This window comes from Thunnus albacares, chromosome 5 (assembly GCF_914725855.1).
Source record: "Thunnus albacares chromosome 5, fThuAlb1.1, whole genome shotgun sequence".
Classification (NCBI taxonomy): domain Eukaryota; kingdom Metazoa; phylum Chordata; class Actinopteri; order Scombriformes; family Scombridae; genus Thunnus; species Thunnus albacares.
Genome location: NC_058110.1, coordinates 22,700,897 through 22,716,580, shown reverse-complemented (window position 1 = coordinate 22,716,580; position 15,684 = coordinate 22,700,897). Strand labels below are relative to the sequence as shown.

The 15,684-nt window shown below is 39.5% G+C and overlaps 1 protein-coding gene across 4 annotated transcripts in view; it reads right to left on the bottom strand.

Moving 5' to 3' along the window:
• tmcc1a (transmembrane and coiled-coil domain family 1a) overlaps positions 1-12,291 on the bottom strand; it is a 43,850-nt gene extending 31,559 nt beyond the window's left edge. For all 4 annotated transcript variants that reach the window (XM_044351400.1, XM_044351401.1, XM_044351403.1 and 1 more), the window contains exons 1-2: positions 12,205-12,291; positions 11,071-11,151 (exon numbers count right to left, since the gene is read on the bottom strand). The gene's annotated coding sequence lies outside the window, so the exon portion shown is untranslated. The remainder of the gene's footprint in view (positions 1-11,070; positions 11,152-12,204) is intronic.
• Positions 12,292-15,684: the final 3,393 nt, after the last annotated feature.

The window sequence follows — 15,684 nt, the reverse complement described above, 5'->3', positions numbered from 1 at the left end:
ATCCCTTCCTTATCCTGTGGTGGTGTCAAGAGACAAGGGTTTCCGCACTAGAAACAACCAACAGTGCAGTGTCACAAACACAAGCGTGCGCAGTGTGTGTGATCGCCTTCTGCAGCCTTGCACACCGCCAAGCTGCATCTAAGTCAGTGACAAAACCAAGAGGATAGATTCCTGATAAAATACAAGCCGTCTTCCTCGAGAAGGAACCTTATTGGTGGAGCAGTGATCACCTCACAGATAGAGCCACAGAGAGGCAGTCAAGTCAGCCCAACCCTCCCTGCAGCATCAATAACTGCTCCCGCCGGGGCAGCAAAACAAGCGAGCCAGGAACATTCAGAGCCCTGGGGAGGGACAGTTACAAACTATATTCCTTTCAGCTCTACTGTCAGGTCATGAAGAATAACACAAAGTCGGACAGACCGGCGCAAACACTCACACACTTCTCACTACCGCAAGAATGTAATCTATGCAAATGAAGATGTGACAGGCTTGAGTCACGTTGCTGTGAGGATCATCAGCTGTTCAGTTTTATATTGGGTCCAGAGACAGACGGGGCATGAGAATGACGCTAATTGCAGGTAGCATACACACTCGCAACACTGTCACTGCCAAGAACAGGCGTGTTCATGCACATAAACACATTAACAGCAGCTTTTACTTTCTCCACAAGCTGATCTACACTCTGCTTTCGTCTGCTCTCTACTGATGTGTTTAATTCAGAGGCTGTGTATTAATATGCAATGCCAAACAGTTAACTGTAACTGTTGCCTGCCAGAGAGAGAGAGCAGGTGTTGAACAGGTTCACTATAGTCACCTGCTAGCAGGCTGCTGCCTGTAGCTGTTAGTATATTGTGCTGTGAAGCATTAAGCAGTGCCTTTCATACTAATTATAACACACCTCCAACTTGGTATTTTTACTGATTACAGATAAGCAAGCTATTATACTGTGACACAAACTTTTGTAGCACTCAAGTTACTCAACGAATGTAATTACTCAACTAACTAGATATGAAGGAAAACAGCTCGTTTATAGTAACTGAAAATAAAAAAGTCAAGTAAATATCATTTGAAAGTATATGTTCGATGTAATGTGATGCAAAAATTAATTTAATTGTTTAACATGACTGTTTCTTAATTAATTTAAACTAATTTTCACTTTTTTGTGGGGTCCCTTTAAGGGGGTACTCCATTGATTTAGTATTGCACTTCTATAAAGTTGGGCTACTTGCAAGTAACCATTAAAGAAACAATGGTTATAATCAATGAAGCAGAGGCCAAAATATCCTGAATTTTAGTCCATAATGAGTCAAACTGCAACAACACTGGATCCTGCACTTCTCATCATGCCGTTTAATAGCAACTTTCATTTGATCCTCTCTGACTGGTCTTTCATACTCCACACACCAAATTTGTAACACATTTTTTCTTTTATGAGTTTGCTGTATCCAGGCTCAGGGCAAGAAAATCTATATTAGAGTATTATACCATATTACAGTCTCTGAATATTTATATAAAGACTTTAGAAAGCAGACTGTCATTTTTTTTAAAACTCCATATGGATTTTGTAATCTCACCAGCACAATCCTTTTTTTTTTTATCATTCATGTTCTATGTGATTTTTTTTTTTTACCTGTCGAAATAAATAAAATCTCTTAGACTTAAAGATGTTTCTGTATAATTTCATATAATAATCATTACATGAACTTCCAATGTGACCTAGCACGTCAATTGATCAGTTCCTCATACAAGGTGAACAGTCATGTACACATACGTAACATACTTAAATTTAAATGCATACCAGATTATCCATGCATCTTCACACTGAGACAAGTGGCATTTTCTGGCAGTCACAGTTCCGTGTGGTGATTAGAAGGAAGGAGGGTTTCGCTGCTGTTTCAGAGCGAGTGAGTGGAGGGGTAAACCTAAGTTAATCCTGTCCTGAAGCTGAACCTGAAGCCCCGTCCCGACACCGGTGCACATCCCTCCCACTGTGTCCGTAAATCCCCTCCTTCATCCCCAGGCTGATCCCAACGCTGGATTGGATGTTTTCTTGATTGCCTACAGTTTTATATTCAAACTAAATCCTCTTTCAGGAGCCTTTAGAGGAGAAAGCTTTATTGTCAGACTTGATGTGCATACTTGTGTATGTGTGAGAGGTTCGATGTGAGCAAGGCTTGTCACTCCACCTTGATGAAGTGATAACGCAAAAAGAACAAAAACACCAGATGAATCTCCGAATGACGACTGACCCAAATACTTCTTTTCACTGCAGCAATATACTATTTTGACAGAGAACAGACTACTGCAAAAGAATGCACACCTTGAACAATATCTAGTAATGAGAGAAAATATTTATAATAGCTTGGAAAAACTTCTGCAGCTGTATCTGATTAAAAGGCTTCATTTGCTCCTCGGATCAACCATAAAAACATGCTAGTTGATGGATGTATTTTGCTCTATGTGAACCCTGTCCACCACAGAAACAGTTCACTGATTATCAGTGATGAACAGGTGTCAGTGACAGCCGGGGTCAGCAGCCTCAGTGAGTCAGCATGTTTCTCAGAAATACCACAATACTGTCAAAGGTGAATGACAAACAACCATATGGACAATGGCCTCTCTGGAACCGCGTCACCCTCACTCATAGCCTGGTATAAATTCACATACACACACACACACACACACACACACACGTCCTTGTCCCTAACTCTGTAGCTCATTCCATTCAGCTGAGCTGCCAGTCGTCCAGTCCTGCCGCCATTGTCTTTGGCCAGCCATACTGGAGAGACGGTGAAAGCGCAGCAGAGCTTTGGCACTGGCAGACTGGAAAAAAACCAAATCACACTCACAATTCATCATTTTGCAGACAGTAAAAATGCATGTGTGAGTTAACGATGATGATCTAAGATTCAGCTTAATGAATCAAAGATGAATCGTGATAAATACTTAACAACAATCATCTTGTTTCTTAAACTTTCTAGTTTCTTTGCTATATTTAATCAAGCTCTGTCAAGTGCTTGTTTAACAATGAATTACAGTATCACAGCCTCCGGTAAATATTCACTTTGGCTCTCTGAAAGAAAACAGCTGCAGCCTCATTCTGCCAGGAAGGTCATATTGACGAAGATGTAGCACTCAAGTGTTATAATCACATCCATTATCATTATTGAACAAAGAGGACTATCAAATATGATTACTTAAAGAGAGGTTAAGCCCTCAGAGTTACAGTGGTCAGGATGTCAGCTCAAATAGCTAAGTGATAAAGCCGACAATCTGCAATTTAGCAGATTGTGAGATAAATTATGTATCAGCGCTGTGCAATGTATTACAGTCTCTGCATGCAAAATTTGCCATACAGTAACTGTAAACCAAATACCTACACAATCATTTTTAAATTCTACTTTTTTTTTTTTAACATAAAAAAGTTCCAAACTGGGCATGATAAACACAAAGTGAAGGTCAATCTGGCCCATGGACTTTGACACTGAAGCAGCCATGTTGTTGTTCATTGCTGAACATACATTCAGTTAACTCAAAATATGGCCATAGCTTAAACAAGCCCATGCAGTGTTCCAGAAGAGTCTGAGAGCTGGCGTGGAATAGACCGCTCTTTGTTCCCTCTGAGCCACACACAGGCCCATCGCTGCTCTTTGTGCTGTGCCTCTTTCACTGACAGACACACATCAATAAGAGGGGAATTAGGCCAGAGAGTTCTGGCAGTGATGTTTGTGTGTGAGTGCATGCGCACACTTGTGTGTGTGCGCGCATGTGTGTGTGTGTGTGTGTTTGCATCAGACAGAGATAGAAAAGGATAGAGAAAGAGAGAGATAGCGGGAATTATATTGTGTGGAAATGTGCATATGTGTACTAACGTATGTGTGTTTATGAGTGTGTGTTGTCTTTGACCGATGGAAACTGGACCATATCTCATTCAGCAGCTGAATAATGACAGCATAGGCAGGAAACAGGAACAATCGTTATTGTATTTGTGTGTGTGTGTGTGTGTGTGTGTGTGTGGCTTGGAGGCAGATAATAGCATGGTTGTGTCAGTTCTGACAGTGCAGGAGATGACTTCAGCATACTGCAATAAGTGTGATAAGAGACACAACTGTTTATATCAGACGTGGAGAATGGGTAAGTGAGAGAAGAGACACAGAGGGTTACAGAGGGAGTGAGAAAGGCTAGAGTGGATCAAAGGTACCCGACGGTCCACGGGGTGTTTCGCCTGGCCGTGTCGGGTTCAGCCCGGGCCTTCAGCACTGAGTGTGTCTGAATGAAGAGGTGAATGGCAGGTAGTTCACTGACAGAGGCAGGCACAACGCCCTATTGTGCAAGATGTAACCCACAGGGAGGACCGGTTGCCAAAGTTATGCTGAGCTTTTCAGGGAAAGGACGAACCAGAAGACACACAATCACTTACACCTACACATGAAGACAATTAAAATACATTGTGTTTGCTTATGAACACCACAGACTTAAAAAAGTGAAACAATTAAAAATGTTGTCTGCTTGTACAGCTGCCACAAAAGCTAATATCCCACACTGATTGACACCTGGTATGTGTAGGAAACTGACCTGTATACACTCCTTCCAAAATATGTTAAATCTTGAGGTTGAATATGGAGGGCAAAACCTTCAAATGCGGATGTGGAAGTTTGTCTTACCTAATATTGATTCATTTTTATCTCTTGGGCAACAGGAGACTATCTGTAACTTCCATCTTCCATCACCACCCACACTCATACTGCTGTGACAATGTTTTTGCATTGCCAATATTTTTGAATATGAAAAGAAACAAAAATCTAGATCACAAAAAATCCCCTAAAATGTTCATATGCACACATATACTCACACACACACTCACACAAAGGGAACAACAGGTGGTATATTGGGTGTGAAGCAAGTCTGAGTTATCAAAGACTACCTAACAGAGATCGCGAGTGGGAAGCTGCAAAGCCAAAGTGACAAAGAAACGAATTATTTAAATTTAATTTCCACAGAAGAGATGTCATGGTTGTGCAGAGCAGTGTCACATGTATGTCATGAGCGTTCCCTTCTGTGGTATAGATTTTGCAGAGGTGTCCAACAGTGAACAAATGCACAGCAGTGCATTGATGTGAAACATAATTGATGACTGGCTTTGAGTCATCAGACTGCATGTTGAACATAATGCAGGAAGGAGCTGTGCATATACTGGTAAAGCCTTGTTTAAGTCACCATTCCGCATCTGTGCTCAACACCACAGTAAGTGCCTTGATGAATAATTTACCACGTGCATAGAACTGACACTGGTCCACGTTGACAACGACTACAACAACACTCAGTGCAGACCTAATGTGGCTGACCCAATGAAGACTGATGGTGTTGGCACCTAATTCTGTTGCTATTTACTTAGTAAGACAGATGTTCTTAAAAGGGGGTTTTCCAGTGGACAAGAGAAGAAATTAGAAGAGCACGTAATACATGTCAAGCTCTGCAAAGTGGCTTCACTTACTAACCTGATAGGTGTTTAACAGTAGCCAGGCCTCCAACTTGGCCAGCATAGCTCATATTCCACTAGCGCTGGCAGGACATCATCAACTGTCAACAGGCGGGAAACCACCTACACACCAGCTGAAATCTTAAACCACAGATTGTGTTAAAGGCGCACGGCGATATGTAATGTGAAAGGGAATGTGTGTCAGGGTCAAAGCACACAACTGTGCGACCAAAGAGAGCAACCTGCCAGGTTATCAGGCCAAAGGGCGTCTGGTTCTTTGTATCGCCAGCAGGTGAGAACAACTTTACGCAGTCAGATATAAATCATCTTCATCGTCACCTATTTAAATAACTCTTCAGTCTGATCTTGGAGCTCAGGTAATCAGACACCGGGTTAGTGGGGCTCAGCACATCTGAGCTCTGGCCTTGAAGGTTTCATTACAAGTGTGATACTGGGTTCAACATGTAGCCTGGTCAGCAATATCGAGAGAAGATTTAAATTTAAATTTAAATAAGATATTCCTCCTGACCTCCAAACCTCGATATCCACTCTTCATAAGTCAATCCAAAGAATATTCAACAGAAGACACGAACAAACTGATGAAAAGTGATGATAAAATGCTGCGGTGCTGTGCAGAGAGCATGTCATATATACATACATATACATATATACTGTAATATCATACTTGTCCTGATAGCTGAGTGAGCTTGATATGGATACTCAAGAATGAAATCCTACCTGCTGTGATGAATATAAGCTACACTACTGCAATTTTCTTTTTACCTACCTAAATAAATCCTCCTTAGATAAAATGCTGCTGCTGTGAGGCTTTTAACACGATCCAGCAGATGTTCACACATTAAACCTATTTTAACCTCATTGGCTTCCTGTTAATTTTAGAATTCATTTCAAAATCTTGGTGCTCACTTATAGAGCCCTGCATGACCAGGCTCCACATTATATCGTGGACCTTCTGCACCCTCACATCATGAGCCAAGCTCTTAGGCCCTCCAGTCAGGGTCTTCTAAGTGTCCCTCAGACATATCTGAAGACTTGGGGAGATCGTGTATTGCAGTCAGCAGCACCTAAGCTTTGTAATAGTCTCCCTAAAAGTCTGAGATGTCTGGATTCTGTGGAATCTTTTAAAAGCAGTTAAAAACCCATCTGTTCAGACAGGTATTTAGATAAAATGTGGTATTTTATGTTTAAACTTGTGTTTTATGCTTGTTTTTCTCTCCTGTGTGTTTTATTTGTTGTTCATCTTTGATGTATTTATTGCTTTTGTGTGTGTGTGTGTGTGTGCCTGTGAAGCACTTTGTGTCTAGTGTCTGTGAAAGGTGCTATATAAATAAAGTTTTCTTACTTACTTACTAGTGGCTTAAATATTTATATCTCATATCATTTCATGGTAGTGATTCTAATACTAAAACACAGACCGTGGACAGTTTTAAAGTGCAAGCTCTTGCCGTGTGACCCCTTCTTCTTTCTGCCTCTGTCTTCAAACAGGAAGGGATCAGAGGGAAGCAGGCAGCTCGTTGCCACTAGAAACCACAGCCTTTATAAAGGAATTTCACCTTCATTCTGAAAGTGTGGGAGTCAGTCCTACTGGAGACTATAAACCCAGTCTGTATACAGCTACAGTAAAGGCCAACCCAGTCTCGCGCAGTTTGAGAAATAGTTACTAAACTTAATCTATAGATTCGTGTACATGGACACGAATTTTCCTTTTTTTTTTCATGACACTCAGCACGACTTTCAAACTCGTGTATTTCAATTGGAATATCTTTTAAGGCCTGCACCATGTTTTTTTTCTGTCAGTTGGGACTCAGGAGCACAGAAGCTGAATTGCTTTTTTCTCATTTGTTGTTTTTTTAACTGTAACCGCCACATTATACAACATTTAATCACAAGATTTTATCCTTGTTTTTATTTCTTTACTGTAATTTTATCAGTTTGCATCAGTCTGGTGGGTGGAACAGAGGACGTGTCAATGTTAATGTTCTTTTAATGACATCTTCAACATTTCTCAAAACAAAAACATGAAAGCGTTCTTGATAACGCAACAATATGATTAATATGGTTAATGTTAAGGTCAATGTTAAGGTCAGGTTAATCATTTCTCCTCCGATTCTGAGAAATAAAGTTTTTTTTTTATTCAGCACAGTACAGCCAATCTGTTTACGTGTATGTGGTTTTTTGATGAATCTCTGATTGCAGCAGAGATAAAGAATGTTTTCAGTCTGTGGCATTTAAATTAAGCTGCACTATGACACCTCTCCTACCCTGTGGGCAAACCCCTGCTGGAATAGGATGAAGGTGGGTGAGAGAGAGAGAGAGAGAGATAGAGAGAGAGAGAGAGAGAGAGAGAGAGAGAGAGAGAGAGAGAGAGAGAGAGAGAGAGAGGAAAAAGAGTGTTTCCTTTCTGAGATACAATGCTTCCTCTTTAATCATGGCTGGATCTTTGGTCGAGAGAACGGAGCCAAATCCCTGCCTGAATGATGCTGAGATTTTTTTAGACTCTACTGAGCTCAAAAAGGATGATCTGAATCCCTTACTGAAGTATATTATTTGCTTGGGGGGGGAAAGGACGAAGAAATTAAATATTGAATGCATAAAATTAAAACCGCTTCACAAAACACTACATAACTGTGTCATGATGTTGAGTTAATTCACCTCAGTGTTGTTGGTATGCAGTAAAAATTACACCGGTCAAGGTAACATGAACCCAATTAATATTCCTCAGTAATAGAGCACAGAGCATCTTCAATATTGATAAATAATGATACATTTTTAATGCTTCAGTACACTTCACCATACAGATGCGTATCATGGTGATTTAAAGGGATACTCCAGCGATTTACAATTACACTTTCATAAAGCTGGGGAACTAACAATTGCTTCATTATTGATTGATCCATTAATCGCTTGGTCTATAAAACATCAGAAAACTGAAAAAAAAATTCCCCCTCACAATATCCTGGAGCACAAAGTGATGTCAACAGATGGTTTGTGTTGTCCCACCAACAGCCCAAAACCCCAAAATATTCAATTTACTGGAGAAATGCTAAAGCCAAAAACCAGTATACTTCTCACATTTAAGAACCCTAAACCATTTGTGTGTGAGAAAAGACTTAAAGATCCCCTCCAGATGTGTTTTATGACATCTAAAAACTCTCCGCTTGGAATAACAATTTTCGACTAATGTTTTTTTCCACAAAAAAGTTACATTTCTTAAAGATTCTTAAATTTACATCTACTCCTCCCTCAAATCCAGAATCTATGGACATGCAAATATGTTTCCTTTCAAGATGTCTCCTACTTCACTGAAAAGTCCATTTCCAGTGTTTGTGCACTGGAGGCTTCAAGTTTCCACATCGCGCTAGTATAGGTTGTATACTGGACTATGACTAGCTCCAAACTAGTTGTGATGTCACAAATTATGCTCACAGGTACACGTGTTAAACTGAGATTTAAGGTGAGATCAGAGAAACTTTCCCCTTCAGCGTGATGAATGTGAAAACAGTCTTCTAGTGTCAAACTCAGCACATACATCATCAACTAATTAACAAACCAACTAACCATTACAGCTCTAGTGATTTTATGTTCAGCTCCAAAAACACTGGATCCTACACTTCCCATAATGCAACTAAATAGTGTCTTTAACGAGACCCTCCCTACCTTTACCTTGTAACACAGACTTTCTGTTTTGAATTTGTGGACTCAAGCAACTCAAGCTGACGTGACCTGATGACATCACTATGACATCATCAGGCAATATTTTCTGACAAAGCTCCTCCAGAGTCACATCAGACATTGAACAGACTGGGTGGATTACATTATTACTTTAATGTAACCTAGATTTCTAGAGGTGATCAGGTTTTTTCCTCTTTTTCTGCCCCATATGGCTAGTCGTCCTGTTCTGTGGTCCACATCACTGGTAACTTCACTGTTGACACAGAGAGAATGTGCGAGTAAAATCTGGCCATCTCTCATTTGATATTCGCCAAGTGTGTAAAGGCACACACAATTTATTTTATATATTTTCATAACATGATATTTAAGTGAGTAAACTAACTAACTAGCTACACAGTCATGTGTCTCCTTTGACCGTCTCCTGTCAAGGTGCCCTCACCAATCAGAAGGAATCACAAGTGGGACGACATAGACTCCCTCACCAGCTTCCCACTGGCACGCACTGCCAATTACCAGTATAATAGTTGGAACACACAACCAAGCACAATGTACCACTCCCGAGAATTGAACCAAGGTCTCTGTGTTCTCTACAGTATACAACAAATCCTGTTTTCATCTGCAGCAGTGGGGAGCAACAAAAGCAATAAAATATTATCAAGTTATTAAATAGGGCAAAACATAACACCTTATAAAGCATCCATTTAATGTTTGTCTATGGACAAACACAGTCACACTCACGGTCAGACCTATGAGCAATTTAGAGGCCAATTAATGACCGATTTACCTAACCTGCATGTCTCTGGACTAGTGGAAGAAATTAGAGCAGTCAGAGTAAGTGTAATTTATTCAAACAGACACTATTACATCATACATAACTTTATTTACGTGAGAGTTTCACGCTGGTATTACAAACAAATATCAGCAAAAACAATGTTTTTGTCTATATAACTGGCATGCAGAACATGACATGAAGTTATTCCACTTATTGATTTCGCTGTTATCAATAAGACCCAACACTAAATTGTACATAGATTAGATTAGGAACACATACTCCACTTTTTATGTTCATGTAAACAACCAAAAGATTAGAGCCAATCTAGAGGAGAGACACACCAAAGTAAAACAATATCGTATCTGCCATCTTCATGAAAAGTCTTCACTACAGCAGTTTTTACCAATATGGTAAACAAATAAAACCATCAAATGTATAACTTTCTCTCTTTAGTCCAGTGCCTGCAGCTCTGTTGAGAGAAATGCAGTCTTCCTGTACACACAGCCAATTAATCAGCCACCCCTGTGACAGCCATCCAAGCATACAGAAAGCTGTGTTAATCTTGTGATCTGATCAAGAATAAGTACATCTTCGCCACATCAGAAGCTGAAGCGCCACATGCAGCTGAGCACAAAACAGAGGAGGCCACTCCATCTTTACAAATTACTGAGATCTATTTTGTAAGCAACACGCACACAAACACGCATACCTGCATGTATGCAAACACATTACCTTCATACAAAGACTCAATTCTAAGCTCAGCTCCCAAAAGGGAAGGCACAACATGAGTGCAGCGTGAACAGGAGGAGGAGGAGGAGGAGGAGGAGGAGGAGGAGGAGGAGGGCAGCGTCATCGTGGTGGTCTGACCGTCGGAGTGAGACAAGAATGGCTGCGTTAGCAGTGCCCTGAAGGGGCAGTCAAGCTCTCAGCCACTTAGCAGAGTATGCTGGACAGATAGTGCGATACAGTATTTATCATGTCACTCCAGATCCTTCCAATCCGCTAAATGTGCATCTATTATCCATGCAGTGCAGTGCCAAAACCATCAGGATATAAATATGATCAGAAAAGAAAGATGGGAGCAGTTATATGAATGGATGTATAAAGAAAGTGGACGAAAACAAACCTTCAATCCATGATCAAGACGCTGGAGAGGCATTCCTTCATTGTAGAGGAGATGACAACCTGCTACATCAGGCCCACAGGTCTTCAACAAAGAAGAGAAAGAAAGTGAGATGGAAACTGTAATCCTTTAAATGCTTCCTTGGCACACTGTACTCTGCATTTGCCAGCTTGTTTGAGTGTGTGAGAGTGTGTGCTGTATATCTCTGTCTGTCTCCCAGACACTGATAATAATAGGCTGCAGGGGGAGAAAAAAAAGCTCCTCTGCATGAACAGTGAAGAATACTAAGCATCAGATGGAATGAGGCTGCGGATGTCCATCCTTTCTAGGCCATGAAATGTCTTTAGCCCATCAGATTGCATTAGCAAGTTGAGACTAAAATAAACCCTGCTGTGGGTTTATTAAAACTTGTGTAGGTTGAAAGCAACGAACAGGATCCTGGCTTATTGCATTGGCCACAGACAGTGACAGCATTTAGATAATAAAACGAATTAACTGGAAATAAACCCCTGTATGCAACTTTTGTTTTGCTGCAGAGTCCATAATAAGCTAACAAATCATAAAGCTAAAAGAGAGTGTAAGAGCTAAACTGTCACATTTACAAAGTTTATTTGTCTTTTTGCTGTTTATTTCCCACAAGGTAGAAAATGAGACAACTCTGTTGCACATATAACTACGCTATCATACAAAATTTCATGAAACGTTAATGAAGTACGGTCCGTCAGCAACACAGCCGCCTATGAATGACACAGTACGATGACACCACATGAGATGACATATAGCGACCGTTAGGAAAAGATAAGTCCAAAAAAATTCACTGTGGAGTAACATATAACGTACTTGTGGCCCTCTATACAGGTAAAGTAATTTCAACAGATAAGCCTTCGTATTTGCTGTAGAATCACATTAAAATCGTTTAAATGTTACTTCAGCACCAGTCAGTGTTATCAGTAACAGCAGTGTGTTAACGGACTCAGGTTGACAGTCCCGTTACTGCTAATACGATGAAATATCAACATCGACACTCTCTAACAGCTCTTTCTCGCGGCACAGAGACGCAACACACATTACACACACGCACAATGTTACCCTAAATCTGCGCAAAAAAACTAAACTAAAAACATATTTCACACTTACACGGCTGGATGGCAAACTGTTGGAGCTGACACAGACGTTCAGTGAACTGCACCCCTCCTCCGTGTGCCGTCCGCTCCGCGATCCGCCCTCCCACCCCGCTCTGACGTCAAGACGTACGACGTAACCGGAGAGGAGGAAACGAAGATTGTCTATTAAGGAGAAGTTCCACTCCGCTGCATTTCTGGTGTAGGCCTGAAAAAAAAGTCCTGTTAGTAACTTCTAACCACACACGTGTTTTAGCTAAGCATTAAGCTAAATTAAAGTCAGTGTATAATTATATAACTATTAATATCACAACTAACTATTTTTCTAAAAATGTTTATATGCAACATAGAGTTGTCCAGTTGGCCGCACTGAAAAATACGTCAGGAACTCATCTGTTAAATTAACATCTATGTTTATTTAGGATAATTGACTGTTTTTCAATTCAGACTTTAACCAATCTCATCATTTAAAATTATGCACACCACAATAACGCAAATAGCACAAGGATGTCGTCTGTTGTACAAATTAAAAAGTAAATTTATGATTTGTGATTTTGGACTATATCAATAACTTTAGTTTTGAAAAACTTACTATGCTGCTGCAAGTCCTTTACAGTAAGTACAATTACACTTACAATGGAAAAAGCTAATTGGCAAAATCCTGGAAGTTTTCAGTAGATTCAGACATGTCATAGTACAGTAATACAACACACTAATAAGTCAAGTTTAAAGTTAAAATAAAGCACTTGAGATGAGAAAGAGCCATTTTGACTTGAAAAAAAAAGTGTCCAAAAAAAGCAGGTAGGAAAAATGTCAGTAAATAAACAAATGTATATACTGTATTTCAGTGGAAGAGGTTAACTGAAAATTATTAGCATTATTTGCAACTTTAAAAAGAAGGTACAAAACTGAGTCATGTATGATAACTAGTATCTTGGCATTAGCGTGGTATGGACATAGAATTTTCAATAGGCAGTGACTATCTGATCTTGTCTGTGAGGACATCCAGGTCCAGGTCATCAAGGTCATGGTTATCCAAGGAGGGTTAAATCAAAGGGAACTGGACTTAGCTGTAGATACTTGAAGTCACTTTCAAGTATCTACAACCAAGTCCAGTTGCCCTCGATTCAACCCTTCTTGGATATCTGATACCTTAAATATTTTGTACTGAAAGGAGGGAAGGCACAGTATGTTCTCTTCAGCCTTTTTGGCTTTTGAAATGTTCTTAGGGTTTGTCGGGATAATAAGAAGGCCATAAAATATGCTTTCTGTAGGTTTTATTGACTTTATTACTCTTGGCTAATCCAGCACAGAAATTGTAGAATACCTTTAATAAAAACTTGACTCAGAGCAAAATTTGTGATTGTTTATTTGGTCAGACATAATGACATGGCTGAAGCAATTTTATTTTTGAAAATAAGATTTTGAATGCCTAAACAATGGTCTCTTTGAATTGTGTTTAAGTCGGTGACACACTGCAGCATTGTGGTTAGTATGGCAGTAAGATTGTGCCATGCGTGGTCACCAGTGATGAAAGCCAACTTTTTAAAAAGCTCTTGAGTAAAATAAATACATATTTAAACATTGTGCTGTTTTTCTAAATTCAGTGAGCTTCTGTGAAATTGGAGAATGAGTGAAACCACTCTCTTCAGCGAGATATTTTTGGTCATCTCTACAGAGGAACATAAAAAAACATAACAGATGATATGATTATATAACCTGCTGCTGTCTACCCAGTAAGAAAATAGTAACACAAACATTTTTGTTACACGTATCATTGGTTTATCCCATCAAAAATTCATGTAATATTCTCTCTATAATTCTCATATAGAACACTCAAGTTTAAGCTCTGGTTACCAAAACCTATTATGCATCTTCATTGATTCATATTTTTAAAATCTCCAATAAAGTCTTCAGGTACAGGCTGATTATTTATGAAAGAGAAAGATGAGGTAAAGCAGCACAGAGGATGTTCATACAGACTATTATCTGTCAAAGACCTCTCTAATCATTCATGCATCTCTTCTTCAGTATACCTCTCACACAGTGGTCAATAGGTCTCTTTATTCATGGATTTATATAAACTGTATGCAAGCAGACTGATGCTTGAAATCTGACAAATGAAATGTCATCATGTCTTATTCCAGAGAGCCACCAATTCCACATCAATCCTATTTTAACACGACTTCAGTCTTTCGATTTTTTCACCTGCTCGGAGGATAGCATGATGTGCTGGTAGAAGCGTTTCATTTCTGGATAATAAGTGCAAGGTCCCCTTCTTACGCCTCGGTAGCTATGGCAACATACAATGTACCTCCAGTATCGGTGCTGAGAATCATTCTTTTCCTTTGTGCCTTTGTGACTTAAGGCTTAATAGATCTTTCAAACATAAACCAACAGAAAGCTAACTCTGTGTTTAGTAAAGTGAAACCTGCACACACAGTGAATTAAAGACCACAGCTTGCAATGCATGCATTTTTTGATGATATGAAGATGAAATATTTTCTGAGTATCAACAGGCTGTGGCAACATTGCAACAGTCTGATATCCAGTAGCTGGATCATCAAAAAGAAAATCATATTGAAAGACAACTGATCTCATACAGAGTGAGAAGCAGTAATTGGTACAGCAGTGATATTGGAGCTGATGCTGATTCAAGTTTAAAGGGCGGGATCACAATTTTTCAAGTCTGTCTTAAAACAATAGTCAGGTGCCCAAATGAACATTGAAATAGGTTTCTCTTGCCATAAATCATTCCTCCTGTTCATACTGACCATTAGAAGATCCCTCAATAATGCACTTACAATGTAAGTGATGGGGGGCAAACTTCTGTGCAAAAATGTATTTAAAAGTTTATCTGAAGCTAATATGAAGCTTAAGCCATCCAGATTAGTCAAATCTAGTAGATATCTTTCAACATGACAGTGTTTTTGGTGCCAAAGTTCCTCTTTTTGTTATTATACTTCCACCACAGCTCAACACGGAAACACAAAGAGGGAATTTGATGCTAAAAAGACTGTAAGTGTGGCAGGTATCCACTTGATGTGACTAACTCAGGCTGCTGAAGCCTCATATAAGCCTCATATAAACTTTTAAATGCATTTTTACACACAATGATTGTGTGGACACACTGTGGATTTGGGCCCCCATCACTTACATTGAAAACACATTGAAGGGGATCTTTTAATAACCAGTATGAACAGGAGGAATGATTACAGCAAAGAAATCCTCTTTCAGTGTTCATACGGACACCTGACCGTTGTTTTCAGACAGACTTTAAAGATTGTGAACCTATCCTTTAACATCTAAAGATATATACTCTGTCTTTTCATCATGTTTAATGTCTATTTTTTAGATTTTCAGTCATCAGACAAAATCTACCTTTCTGCCTCAGTCTTCTTTTGATCCAACAGTAAAAATGTATGCTATATAAAAAGTTTGACACAACTACTCTAAAATCTCGGCCATGGATTTGTTAGTCCTCAAATCCAGAAGC